Here is a 15,663-nt window from a genome sequence, read left to right on the forward strand (position 1 = left end):
CACACACACACACACACACACACACACACACACACACACACACACACACACACACACACACACACACACACACACACAATTGCCAAGTCTGGGGTTAGAACTACTACCTAACTAGTTTATCACTACAGCAGTGCACAGTTATGGGATGTGCCATGGAGATTACTAAGCTACAGCTCTCCCAAAGGTGTATTTCACATTGGATGACCTCAGCAGGCTTGTCATAATACTGCTATGGGGAGGGCAGTGTGTGCATCAGCCATAACCCATTCATGTAGGGGTTGACATGCCACATGCGGGCACACACGGGGTCATATGTCACTGGTACATGTATACAGCAACTAGATGACTACTTCCTTGTACAATCATGTTGCACAGTTGGCACATGCACTACATAGTCTGTCATGCAGACAGATACTGGTGGCTAGTATCTGCAGTGAGTGACATCTGCACCTGATGTGTTTGCAGCCCTTTGGCTGTGTGCTGGGTGGGACAGGCCTGGATGGCTCCTTGTCACAGTCACCCTCTTCCACACATCTATGTCCGGCTACATTTGGCTTATTATAGTGTGTTGTCCTTGCATATGTGTTTGTATTCATATCCACTGTGTGTGAGAGGTAGGAGTGGTGCATACTGACATGTGTCTGCACCAAGAACTGTGACTGCCAGATATGTCTGGTGCACTGGTGTTTGCAGACATGGCCTTCATGTGTTTAAGTGTGTGATCATGCCCAGTATGACCCTTCAGTATGTTGTTGACTGACATTGTCTTCATTCCTCTAAGTGTGGGAGCATGCCCAGTATGGCCATCTGTATTGCATGTGTGGATCAAGTCCAGGTAGTTTGTACTGCAGTGCTGACCTTTGTGTTGTACACTGACAGGTAGCATGCTGTCTCTGCAGGGTATCCATCAGTCATTTGGCATTGACAGTTGCTACATTTCTGCATAGCAGGGGGACACCTGATTGTTTCTGCATTTCTATACAAGAGTGGGGGGCACCTGACTGTTACTATAAGTGTACATAGGATGGGGGGGCACACCTGACACTTGTATACATTTGCTAGGACTGTACTGGTATGTCAGGTACTCCATTTCAGTCTGTAGTCTTACCTATCGTGCTGGCTAGAGGCATATCAGTGCTTTAATTGCCTACATATTAGTTTCTGACTTCCTAGCCTTCACAACATACATTCAACTGCCTGGCCTGCTGTAGTCTGTCTGTGTAGACCTGGGGGAGGGTTACCCATAGGGCTCATTCAGAGGCCATAGTACAGCATTTGTTTGTGTTTGTCTACACCTGTCCTGCTGACTGAAACTGTTGTTGGGTATGTGCACCTTCCTGACTGGCATGTGTGGGTCTTATGGACACACATGTCGCTCAGCCCATTTACTGCAGTGGGTTTTGTCACCCTGTGTAGTACTGGCTACTGTGGTGATTCCAGTATGTGTTACAGATGTCATGGTGCCACTATGGGTGTCGACTGTCTGCTGCCATAACATTCACTCACCCAATTCCATTGCATGCTCACATCCATACCATAGCTACAGATAACAACACATTCTACTCCATTTGGCAGTTGGTAGGTTGATTGATTTACCTTGAGGATGAGCCAGACTTGAGGGTGGGGCTGGAGGGCTGCCTATGACAGATGCACATAGTACACTCCCTATACATGGTTGAGCACAGGTAGTGTCACGTTTGGCATCCCTTTTACTGTCTGTGTGAGTCAGAGAGAGGTGTCATTCCCTGGGTCCCTACTGTGTCAGTGCATGTGCTATGCGTTGCCTCTTTGCCAAGCCCAGGTCATACTGGGCACGCCTCCTTCTGCCTACTGGGGCAGGCTCAGGTTGTAATTCCTCTGAATCACTCTGTGCCTGTACATGCCTTGGCATTGGTGGGGGGCTGTGTGGCCCTGCCCCATGCTGTTCCTGCTGCAGCTGTTTCCTCAGGATCATATTATGTAGCATAGCACATATCATAACGATGTGAGTACATGTAGCTGGTAAATACTGCAAGGCTCCTCCGGATGCGTCCAGACACCGGAACCATGCCATATGTGTGAATCATCATAGCTATCAGGTCAGCCAGCACACACATTCATTACAATGCCCTGGGCATCACATATGACCTGGCAGTTGATGGAGGGGATGCCCCTGCGGTTGATGTAGGCCCTACCCTGCTCACCGGGTGGTGCTTTGATGCTTATGTGCATGCAGTCTATAGCACTCACTACCCCAGGGTATACTGCTATTTGGTGGGAGAGTTATATATTGCTGGTCAAAAGGAACTATACATGCTCACTGGCATGTGCTGCCATGGCATCCAGGAACTGGTGGAATACTCTGGATGCTGATGCCTGTGAGATCCCCATGATATCCCCAGTTGTGCTTTGAGAGGTACCTGTGGCTAGTATACTTAGGCCTACACATACCTTGGTGTCCACTGGGATGGGTTCCCCTTGGTCAGTTTGGTGTGTCAGGTGTGGCCAGCACAGCTCATCAATTTGCTGTAGGAGGTCTCTGTCCATCCTATAGTGCTCCACTATCTCCAGCTCATGTAGCCCCTGGTAGGTTACCCTGGGTCTGTACACTCTTCTCTGTCTCCTTACAGTGGGTTGTTTGGCAGCATTCACATCTTCACCACCCTCAGCCTCTTGCACATGTTGTTCTATGTTGCCTGCTGCAACCCTTCTCATTTTGTAGGTTTGTTTGTTAAAATTTCCCTGCTTGTATACACCGGTGATGTAGTGTGTGGAAAAAACAGAGGGGAAGGTTTTTGCTTAGTTTATAGTAGTGTTCTCAGCCAGGCTGGTCTGCTGCCTGTGTAAATGGCTGATTCTGATACATTTCACCTGCCAGCTATGGTAGCTCTCCTTGATTACCTTTCTACTGCTGTTTTCCCTTCCCATTGCCTCCCTGTTTAAGCCCGTGTGCATGCTGCACAAATGGAGTGCTCAAATGTACACAGAGCTGCTATTTCCTGATTTAACTTCCTTTTTCTTCCTGTAAAACGGCACACACACCCGCTTACACTTTGTAAAGAGTGCTAGGCAGGTTTGGACACACCTCTAGCTTAGCTGTGCTAAACTAGGAGCAATCCTGAGCTACAGGGCTCCAATCCACTTACAGTATATGCCTGACACACCCCTCCATGATGTCACCTATATCCTAGTCTCGCACCCAGCTATTTATACTCTCATACTCTTGGGACCTGCCTCACACCCTGGGGAAATCTAGGATTAACTATCCTTCCCCTCATTTGCACAGGATTACCTGCTAATGCATAGTTACATGTCCCACACTGAGCCTCCCCCTTAGCAACCATTACTCTCTGGTCAGGTTGTCTTATGCCTGCCATTGACTTGCATGGCAGAATACTGCTTTTAGTTAGAATGGTCATTTTAATTTTTTTTTCTTATTTTCCTCCAGATTCCATTTGCGTGCCGCTGCCCTATGCTTAAACAGCCAAGATTGGTGAAAAAAAAATAAAAGTTGAATTTTTATTTTTTAAACAGTTTGCAATGTCAATGGCCTTATACTTGGCCATCGGCATGCATCCTCAATGATATGCAGTCTTTATTTGGAGCTGTCATAGCTCCGTTTTGGAATTTTTAGAAATGTACTCGGTTACTAACCGAGTACATTTCTGCAGACTGCACTAGTCTTGCACGGACTATTGCAAGCTTCCTGGATTGAAAAATAATCACCTCATTTGCATGGAGTTCTCCTGCAAATTAGGTGATTTGCATACCAGGGCTTAGTCCGTGCAAGATTAGTATTGGAGCTCTCGTGCACAGTCCTGCCGGCTGTTCCTGGATCGCACGGCAGACATATTGCCTGGGTGAGCTCCTGCACTCATCTTGCACTCCATGCAAGCTTTTGAGAATCCAGGGGATTATCAAGTTAACACCTGCAGCATCATATCAGAAAACTTCACGATCTCCAAAGCAGACAACAGACTTTCAAGTTTCCAGTGTGATGTCACAATTCCAAAAAAATCCTTAAAACTGAGTTTAAAAAAGCTATATCAGGCCAACTACTTCAAGCAACTTTAACTTTCCTTATATGAGCATTCATTTTTGTTACAATGCATGTTCTAGCCAAGTCAGAGAGTAAATCTCAGAAAGGTTGAAATACATCAATAAATGTAAATAGTATAAATATGTCAAGCAATACTTCTACAGTAAATGCACCAGTAAATGTGCAGTTTGAAGTAAAAAAAATGGGTTAAGCAGTTTACAACCTGTGTTCCAGAAATGCAGAAATGTTAATTTAAATTTCAAGGTTTTTAGTTCAGAAAGGTTAAATCGTTCTACATGCAGAAGGATTAAATCTCACAAGCAGACTGCAATAAATAAGTCAACAGATTCACAGAATGAGTCAGCTACTATCAGTATGGTTTCAGTCTTAAATAATACAAGTTCTTGTTTACAGCCTTCATAAATCAGTATTAACGCTACAGCACATGTAATTCAACATGCAGAGTTAAGATGCAGTATTGCAGAAACAGACACAAACACAGTCATTGTACGCAACATGCAGATTTCCAGACCAAACATGTCTCAAGTAAATATTATTTCAAATGTAGATGTTCAGAATGTAATAAATTCTAGTTTACATGTAATTCAAAATACAAAGTAAAGTATTGCAGACACAGACATGAATGCAGTGTATGAAACATGCAGATTTCCAAACCAAACATAAAGCAAATATTTGCAATGTCTCAAGTTCATGTTATTTCAAATGCAGATGTTCAGAATGTAATAAATTCTAGTTTACATGTAGTTCAAAATACAGAGTTATGTTGGCGTATTGTAGATACAGATGTCAACATCGTCAGTGTATGTAACATGCAATTTTCAAACAAAATACAAAGTAAACATCGGCAATGTATCAAGTTCTCATTATTTCAAATCCAGATGTTCTGAATATTATAAATTCTAGTTTATTGTTTTCAGAAGATAGTGTAAATATCACACTGAGGGGGGATAAGAGAGATCAAAGTGCAGAGTTTGATAAAGTAAACACCAGCATAAATGATATACAAACTTCAGTGGAAGTCAATGTTATTACCAGTGTTTCAGGGCAAAATAAAGAGGAAACACATACCATAGCTCGTCAGTGTTGTTGCTAGTTCTATAAAAATTATTTTCAGCTTATCTAAAAAGGGCATGCCAGTCGAACACCAAACCAGATTACAGAAAAAAACTGAAATAATGTAGTGATTAATACAGACACATCAATTTCAATTACAAATAGAGCTCTACTAGAGAACACGAGTGCAGCTATATCAGAATTTAAAGGGTCTAAGGTTACAGCAGTGATCACTTCTGCGTATAACAATTCTGTACTAGGTATAGACATGTCATTAGCCTTACATGTTGTTTTATACGTTAGTAAAAATAAAAATGCTACAGAATGTACAGTAGGGTACACAAATGACACTTGTAGAAGTGTGTGTGCAGTAGATTATGCCAATGTACAGAATTATAAAAAAAAATGGTTACAACAGGAACACATAGATGTATGTGTTAAAAATGTATTTATTTTATTTATTTTACATTTGTTGACTGGAATAGTCTGACTGGATATATATCCATTTTCAGCGGAGGCCCGGGGAGAAAAGCTCCAAAGCAAGTGCAATAATTACATAACAATTAAATTATAACATTTAAGAGATACAATTATTATCAGACATAAGTAAAAATATTTTAAAAACAGATCCACATTTTTTTTTTACATATTTAGGTTGTGTAGGTTATGTACTTTATCAGTAGAATGCACAGAGAAGGATCAAAGCAACAGAAGGTTTATTAATATATTGGTTCCATTAGAAGAGAGCTTCTTCTGTAGAATACATAGAGATAAAACAAAGCAACAGGAAATAGGTATAATAGACTTTAATGGAGGTCAGGCAAGAGGAGATGGTATCAGTCTGGATTGGTGCAATAGTATCAGTCTGGATTGGTACAATAGTATCAGTCTGGATTGGTGCAATAGTATCAGTCTGGATTGGTGCAATCGTATCAGTCTGGATTGGTGCAATAGTATCAGTCTGGATTGGTGCAATAGTATCAGTCTAGATTGGTACAATAGTATCAGTCTGGATTGGTGCAAAAATAAAATAAATTCCAGTTCATCTGCCACAGCTGAAGTGCAGACAGTCAAGTTGCCACATTTTCAAAAACAGACTAGAAATTGCCAGTAAGAAAAAAAAACTTGTTAACACTTTTCAGACTAGTATTTATCATTCTGGAAGCAAATGTTGTGTATAGTGTACCATAAATGAGAGTCAGGTTACTTCACAGAATAAAGGGTTTACAGTTACAGCTCTGGCAAATGAATTTTTGTGTTGTTGTTTTGTTTAGTAGGCATTAAGACCTTTACATTATGGTAGTAAAGTGTTGCAATGCATAAATAATATCTTGGTACAGAGGCATAATAGTATTAACAGATATTAAATAATGCTTTGATAGTTTTCAGAATGTAAAATTTAAAGTCAGTGCTACATTTTAAAAGTAACAGTACAGTCAAAAGTTCAGATCCCATGCAAGAAAAGAGTGCATCATAAATATTATGTGTCATTAAAGCCACAAGTTTAAACCTCTTGTTAAGAAACTTTGCATACTTGTATACAGGACATACAAGTAAAGTTCCATAATCAGATCAGTTCAACTCTAGTAATGAATGTATACATGTAAACTGTTCAAGACTGTATATATTTTGTGCAGAAATTGCATTTTACCAAGCACACTAGAGACATGGACTTAAATGACTGAGTTTTCAGATTACAGGTCAGCTCGGTGAGCTGAATTAGACACATTGCTGTATGACATAAAACAGTATTCTAAAGATCAGCTTAATATTATTAGTGACAGTTTTATACACCAACAGTTCTTAATATTTATCCAAAAAAAGTACAGGCACTAATAATAAATCTTTGCTGCGTTCAATAGTACTAAAAATGTTAAATGACATCAGTTTAAGGAAAGAGTGAAATGTAAAGAAACGGAGAGACCTACACACTGAAGAAATTATTTTGTAAATTATGACCTGAGGGTCACAGAGTAAGCGCATAAAGTTCAACAGTTAAGATTAATTTTATAGAGGTGCAGAAATGCAAAAAATGTTAAAATATTAACACAGTGTTGGATTACTTCTTTAGTTTCATTTGAGATTATGACAGAAAAAACAATGAGACTGTTGTTTCCATTTGATTTAATAATAAAGTTACAGCCTTTCCATTTCACTGTAGTACATTATCATTTCAGTTACAGACTTGCAAAAATGTATTTGTTAGTAGTATTTGCCTAGCTCACTATAGTACATTATCAGTTTACTTAAAGACTTGCAAGAGTTTGTTAGCATACAGTGGATATAAAAGGTTTATACACCCCTGTTAAAATGCCAGGTTTTTGTGATATAAAAATGAGACCACAATAAATAATTTCAAAACTTTTCCCACCTTTAATGTGACATATAACCTGTACAATTCAATTGAAAAACAAACACATCTCTTAGGGTAAAACATATAAAAATAAATCAATGTACAATAAGCTGGTTGCACAAGTGTGTACACCCTTAAATTAATACTTTGTTGAAGCACCTTTTGATTTAATTATAGCATTCAGTCTTCTTGAGTACACACCTGCCATCAATTAAAGATGCTCTGATTAACCCAAAATAAAGTCCAGCTGTCCTAGTAGGATTTTCCTGACATTTACTCAGATGCCTGCTACAGCAAAAGCCATGGTTCACAGAGAATGTACAAATCGTCAAAGGGATATCATTGTTGAATAGTATCAGTCAGGAGAAGGGCGAAAAAAAAATTCTACAAAATTGGATATACCATGGAACACAGTGAATACAGTCATCAAAAAGTGGAGAAAATATGGGACAACAGTGACATGGCAAAAAACTGGACATCCCTCCAAAATTGATGAAAAGACAAGACAAAAACTGGTCATGGAGGCTGCCAAGAGACCTACAGCAACACTGAAGGAGCTGCAGGAATTTTTGGCAAGTACTGGTTGTGTACTACATGTGACAATAATCTCCCATATTCTCCATATGTCTCTGCTATGGGTAGGGTTGCAACACAGAAGCCTTTTCTTAACCAGAAAAACATTCAGACCCAGTTAAAATTTGCAAAACAATACATTAAGTCTCTCAAACGCATGTGGGAAAATGTATTATGGTCTGATGAGACCAAGGTTGAACTTTTTGGCCAGAATTCCAAAAGGTATGTTAAGCGCAAAAACAAAACTTTGCATCACCAAAAGAACACCATCCCCACGGTGAAGCATGGTGGTAGCCGTATCATGCTTTGGGGTTGGTTTTCTTCAGCTGGAACTGGGGGTCTAGTCAAGGTGAAGGGAATTATGAACAGTTCCAAATACCAGTCAATTTGGCCCAAAACATTCAGGCATCTGCTAGAAAGCTGAAGATGAATAGGAATTTTACCTTTCGACACGACAGTGATCCCAAGCATACATCCAAATCAACAAAAAAATGGCTTCACCAGAAGAAAATTAAAGTTTTGGAATGGCCCAGCCAGACCACAGGCCTAAATCTAATAGAAAATCTGTGGGGCAACCTGAAGAGGGTTGTGCACAAGAGATGCCCTTTTAATCTGACAAATTTGGAGCGCTTTTGCAAGGAAGAATGGGCAAATATTGTCAAGTCAAGATGCGCCATGCTGATAGTCTCCTACCCAAGAAGACTGAATGCTGTAATTAAATCAAAAGGTGCTTCAACAGAGTATTAGTTTAAAGGTGTGCACACTTATGCAACCAACTTAGTGCACTTTTTTTATTTTTTATATTTATTTATTTATTTGCATTTGTTTAACCAGGATAGTCCATTGGGCTCAAGAACCCGTTTTCAATGGAGTCCTGGGGAGAAAAGCTCCACATACATATTTAACAGAGAATGAGGATATACATAGACATTACATGGGGTTCAACATGAGAAAAGTAACAAGTACAGAGGAAATACATATACATTTGATGGGGTAAAACATAGTACAATGTACGTAATAAATAGTACAGAAAACAGCTGAAACAAGGCAATAAGAGTTACACCAAATTAAAAAAACAAAAATATGCTGCCTGGTGTTCGTATAGTCAGAGTAGTATATTTTTATTATTATTATTTTATTATTTTATTATTATTTTATTATTTTTATTTTATTATTATTATTAGTATATTTTTTCCCCTAACAGATTTGTTTGTTTTTCAATTGAATTGTATGGGTTATAGGTCATATTAAAAGTGGCAAAAGTGTTTAAATGATTTATTGTAGTCTTATTTTTTATATCACAAAAACCTGGCATTTTAACAGGGCTGTGTAAACTTTTTATAGACACTGTATGTTTATTTCATGCATAAAAATGCAAAATAAAGTCAGGTCAACAAGCAATGCTATTAGTTTATAATTGTTAAAGCTGAAATGTTATTTTAAGGACCTTTTACTGCTTTGCAGATATTGCTACAAAAAGCCACAGTATCAGTGTATTTAAATAATTTCCAGGTTGATTTTTCAGAATGCATGTTTAATTACAGTCAAGAAAAATATTACATCAGCCACCCCACCTTGCACAGGAGATGGGAAAAGGGAGGCTTGGAAGGCCTAAGTGTACAAGAAACTCATACAGGGATACTGCAATATTTAGAGGACTCTAGGGATGCCCTTCCAATACCTCAGCAGTGACTAGGACAATGCAGAGTAAGACCTAAACTTAGCAAGAACTGTGGTGCATAACTCAAGTAGCTTCAGAAAGACAAGCCTTCAATTTGTTTTTAAATGTGTTTCAGTTATCTAAACAAAAGTGTTTTTGTTAGAGTTAAAAAGTGTATACAACAGTGTGTGCATTTATGCAAATTAGAGTTAAAACAAGTATGCACATTTTTTTTTATATTTTTAGATAATTGTATAGTAGTACTAGTTTTCAGTTTAAATATGTTTCAGTTATCTAAAATCTTTAAAGTTAAAATGTGTATACAACAGATGTACATTTATGCAGATTAGAATTAAAGCAAGTATGCAAATGTTTTTATGTAAACATTGGCATAACAGTACTAGTTTTTTATTTTATGTTTTTATCTGTGTTCACTTGATACTGACAGAAAACGGTATTCCTCTAGTAATAATTTAGTTTCCAGATGAGAACATTTACCAGATTTCAGTTTATGCTTTTGTAGTTTGGTTTTCAAAAAATAACATTTACCAGATTTCAGTTTATCTGTGCTCAGATAAAACTGGCAGAAAAAGTATTCCTTTAGTATTAGTTTAGTTACTTTTCGGAGTATATGATCTATACACAGCTATTTTAGATATTCAGTATAATGAGTATCACTTTAATGTAATTTTCAGTCAGGTTGCAGGGAATGACATTCATACTCATTTGTGAGTTCAGTATAGTACATTTCAGTCAGATTTCAGTTACATAATTACTAGACAGTTTACAACATAAAATTACATCATACTTCACATGATTTAGTCATTAGTTTTAAGGGTAAAGTGACAGAATTATTTGTAACAGGCTTAAGGTAAGTTATCTAAAGAATAAGTAGTAATAGTTATTTAATATACTCAAGGCATAACAGGTCAGGCTTAATTGTTCAATTAATTTACAGAATACAGTGCACCTTACATAATTATTGTACATTAGACAGAAAGTTAAAATACTCTAACAGGGTATGCAAAAGTATAGATTTGAAATACATAATGTATGGGTTTTAGTAAAGATACTTCTACTATTACAGCACAGAGATATTTACAGAATGAAAAAATATTTGTAGAACAAAAACCAGAAAACAAACGGAAAATAAGACTTCAGTGACCACTAGGAGACAATGATTTTAGTGCAGGGGGTGACTGTAACACTAAAAAAGTAATTTACAGGGCACAGTACAATTAATGTGATGCATTCTATGTGGGCAAGACTGTAAATAAACTCAAGCGAAGGACTTCATGTCATCTGTCAGAAATCCGCTCTGGATGTAAAAATAATGCACTAGCCAAACACCTTTCTCTTCATAAAAGACACACAGGTTTTAAGTTCCAGATCCTGGATCACATAGACATGGGTGATCTTGAAGGAGACATCCCAAATATTCTGGAGAAACAGGAACTCATGTGACAATTAAAGCTGAACTCTTTTAGAAAGCTTGGACTAAACTACTACTGTTCAATTAAAAGTGCACTGGAACTTAAAAAATTGCCACATTGTTTACATGATTAATTGTTATTTTATATTTTTTTCTACAAATTGGTTTTAAATACCATTTTAAATCATTTGAAATTTAAGTGTATAATTTGTTTCCATCATCATACATATATATTTTTTATTTTTTTCTGGTTCTCTTTTTTCCACTTTATTCAAATGGTAATAACAATACTAACTAATTATACAATTATATAGGTTTTTAGGGTTCTTGTACACAGACCTGAAGAAGTCTAGAAGGACGAAAGCGATCTTTGTTAACAATAGGTTATGGAAACAGAAACTGATTTTTACATGCAAAATGTATATGTGTATATTTATATATAATTTTTGATCACAAAATGAACTAAGGTTGATATATTTCCAGCCATGTAGTATATTGCCTTGTATAAAATCACAGACTTAATAATTTGGTTAAATAAGATGTACCATTAAAGTACATTAGGGCTATATATTATTATGACAGCTACTAGGTAGGGCAGGACCAGCTCGAATGTCACACTGATGATGGGGGAAGGGATGTGAATTTAACATGTGTACCAATAACACTTTGTTTTACAGCACAATAAACCACTCCCATGCCTGATAAAAAGTATATATATATATATATTTAGAAAGCTTGTGAGGAAATTATTACTCTATTTTTGTTGTACTTGGATCACTTGTCTGTGTACTTAAAGGACAACCGCGCCCTCAGACTCAAAAAACATATTAATTTCATCATGGTTTGATGTTTCCTACATTTTAACAGCACTCTGAGACTATTTGTAGCTTTTTAGATATTTTTAGATGCAATTTCTGACTCTGACCACATGGGGTCTGGCATATTGAAAAAATTCAGACTGTTTACTCTACCTCAACTATCCCAGAATGCATCATTTGTCTCCCAAAAATTGCATCAGATCTGCCAATTTTTCCCTTAAGTTGCCGTGACTTCATTGACTTAACAGGCATTCACTGCAATCTTCAAATCCACTACTTTTGGTTAAATTGTTATCCTTTTTAAATGACCACTTGAAACACAAGCAGTGCAAATGCTACAGAACAGAACACAAAAGTGCATTTTCTAGCTTTTTCTCCTTTCAAATGCTAACTTGCTTTCTTTTGTGAAGGCTGGAATCTAGCTCTCCAAGGAATCTCCCCTCCCACTTCACACCTACCTTCCCTAGCTGTCAAACAGCCAAGGGTAATTTGAGCCATTATCTGCATGTGATTGACAGCTCATCACAGCAGGTGACCAGACCAATGTATTGTTTGCTAGTCTGCCTTTTCCTCCTTAGTGGGAGACTTTTTTTGTTGCACTACTCCTGTCAAATTTAAAACCAAGCAACATAGCACTGGCAATAGTTCCCTGCTTTGCAAAGCAATAGTCTGCCACTTATTTTCCCTTCCTGTTTAAATAGCCAACAGATGATACACTATAAACAAATAATTTCAGACCTGCATGACAGCACCCACATGCTTTGAGTCAATATTAAAAAAAAACTTATGGTAATGCATACCAGTTGTAAATTGTTGAACTTTAATTGTGCCAGACATAGTCTTATGCAATACCATCCTGTTACTGTCTACGCATGGTCACTGCAAAATTATCCTTTTTGTAGCAGTTACTGTACTTCATCAGTAGGGCTCTTAATAGTGAGATTAGTGAACTTATTTGCCTGGACTTCACAGTTCCAGCAATGGTCAACTACATATACTGCACCATATATTGGTTTACTCAGAATTTCACCGCTTAGTATCCATGGTCTTACTACATTTTTAGCCTTACAGCATCTCAATTTACAAAGTCTGTGCTATATCCATTTATCTCTAAATATAACCCCTGTATACATTAAGACTGCAGCATAATGAAGATCCATCACGTATGAAACACTTTATTTTAATAGACCTTACAAATCTATAGCAATCGTATACCATTTAATTTTTTAAAATGTACCAGAAGTCAACTGATCCCTCCGACATACAAGATTACCTGGCTTTTGGTTTACAATGTGCAAAAGTGGCAATTCCCACAGCACTATTGTGAAAAGCCTCTGTACCTCGTCAAGGTAGCCAGCATCACAGAGGTCCACTCACACCACAATACTTCCATCTACAGCCTGATCCACTCACATCACCAGTTGCATCCAACAGTCTTCCAGATGCATCCAACAGTCTTCCAGATGCATCCAACAGTCTTCCAGATGCATCCAACAGTCTTCCAGATGCATGCGATGCTTGCCCAGCCAAAAACATCTACATGCATACATTTATTCACCAAGGACCAGTCCTTAGACACTGTACAAGCTCCAGCTGCCGACAAATAAAAAGCAATCACACAACTTCATACCGCTCCATCATTCACACAATAGTACTGCAAATCAAGGCTAAGACGAGACATTCCACAATAGCAGTCTCTTGGTCTACATCTGCACAACATGACAGATCTTACACAAGTTATGCCAATCGATTGACCTTTGTTATTTTATTTAATTCTAGCAGCACACATACACATCACTATTTCTGTAAACTTTATTATCACTTCACTATTTCTGAAAACGTTTTCACTTCACAATACCAGTACACATTCCATAAAATATTATCATTTGTCCAGAGCCTCAACTGCTCAACAGCAGGAACACCATGTACCTCAAAATTGCAAACTTGCATGCTCAGCTACTTGTTCCCAAATGACCACAACCAAACAAAAGTTTCACCCGGACCAACTTGTTACAAACTACTATCCCTAACAACCTGCGCCCTCAATGCTATGAATGCTTCACTATTTCATGCTTGGATTGATACTCCATTGAAAATGGCACTTTCCAAGTGTGTAATGTGCAGGACTATAATCATACCATTCACAGATGAAGCCAAAAAGATACATTTAGTGACTGCATGTAATAACCAGTCCATACACCATCAGTAATACAATTCTACCTTACATAGCTTATCAATTCCATCCATTTAACCATCAGACACACACCATTTAATTTACCATCCATTAACAACTTAAGAACCAATCCACATAGCTATATTCATCAAGTCAGGAAACCATAACATTACACATCACAAACCATCCATAACCCATTTGTAGACTCCATTTCACATCACATGAATTCATTGTAGCACCATGTTAGACATTGCATTCAACACGATGGTCTTCTGTAGTGAGCTGTACTACTTCCATGCATTCAACACGATGGTCTTCTGTAGTGAGCTGTACTACTTCCATGCATTCAACACGATGGTCTTCTGTAGTGAGCTGTACTACTTCCATGCATTCAACACGATGGTCTTCTGTAGTGAGCTGTACTACTTCCATGCATTCAACACGATGGTCTTCTGTAGTGAGCTGTACTACTTCCATGCATTCAACACGATGGTCTTCTGTAGTGAGCTGTACTACTTCCATGCATTCAACACGATGGTCTTCTGTAGTGAGCTGTACTACTTCCATGCATTCAACACGATGGTCTTCTGTAGTGAGCTGTACTACTTCCATGCATTCAACACGATGGTCTTCTGTAGTGAGCTGTACTACTTCCATGCATTCAACACGATGGTCTTCTGTAGTGAGCTGTACTACTTCCATGCATTCAACACGATGGTCTTCTGTAGTGAGCTGTACTACTTCCATGCATTCAACACGATGGTCTTCTGTAGTGAGCTGTACTACTTCCATGCATTCAACACGATGGTCTTCTGTAGTGAGCTGTACTACTTCCATGCATTCAACACGATGGTCTTCTGTAGTGAGCTGTACTACTTCCATGCATTCAACACGATGGTCTTCTGTAGTGAGCTGTACTACTTCCATGCATTCAACACGATGGTCTTCTGTAGTGAGCTGTACTACTTCCATGCATTCAACACGATGGTCTTCTGTAGTGAGCTGTACTACTTCCATGCATTCAACACGATGGTCTTCTGTAGTGAGCTGTACTACTTCCATGCATTCAACACGATGGTCTTCTGTAGTGAGCTGTACTACTTCCATGCATTCAACACTATGGTCTTCTGTAGTGAGCTGTACTACTTCCATGCATTCAACACGATGGTCTTCTGTAGTGAGCTGTACTACTTCCATGCATTGAACACGATGGTCTTCTGTAGTGAGCTGTACTACTTCCATGCATTGAACACGATGGTCTTCTGTAGTGAGCTGTACTACTTCCATGCATTCAACACGATGGTCTTCTGTAGTGAGCTGTACTACTTCCATGCATTCAACACGATGGTCTTCTGTAGTGAGCTGTACTACTTCCATGCATTCAACACGATGGTCTTCTGCAATGTGATTCCATCGTACAGGTAGCCAAATGTAATTACCTTGCAGAAAAGAGGCTGAAATGTGGAAGTATGACCACTACTTTTCCACACAGCCAGGGGGTGCAAAGACAAAATCCTCAAGTCTTTACACTCTGATATGTGCATAAAACACAATTAGTCTGT

This window comes from Protopterus annectens, chromosome 17.part0 (genome assembly GCF_019279795.1).
Source record: "Protopterus annectens isolate FY-2018-M chromosome 17.part0, PAN1.0, whole genome shotgun sequence".
Taxonomy (NCBI): domain Eukaryota; kingdom Metazoa; phylum Chordata; order Ceratodontiformes; family Protopteridae; genus Protopterus; species Protopterus annectens.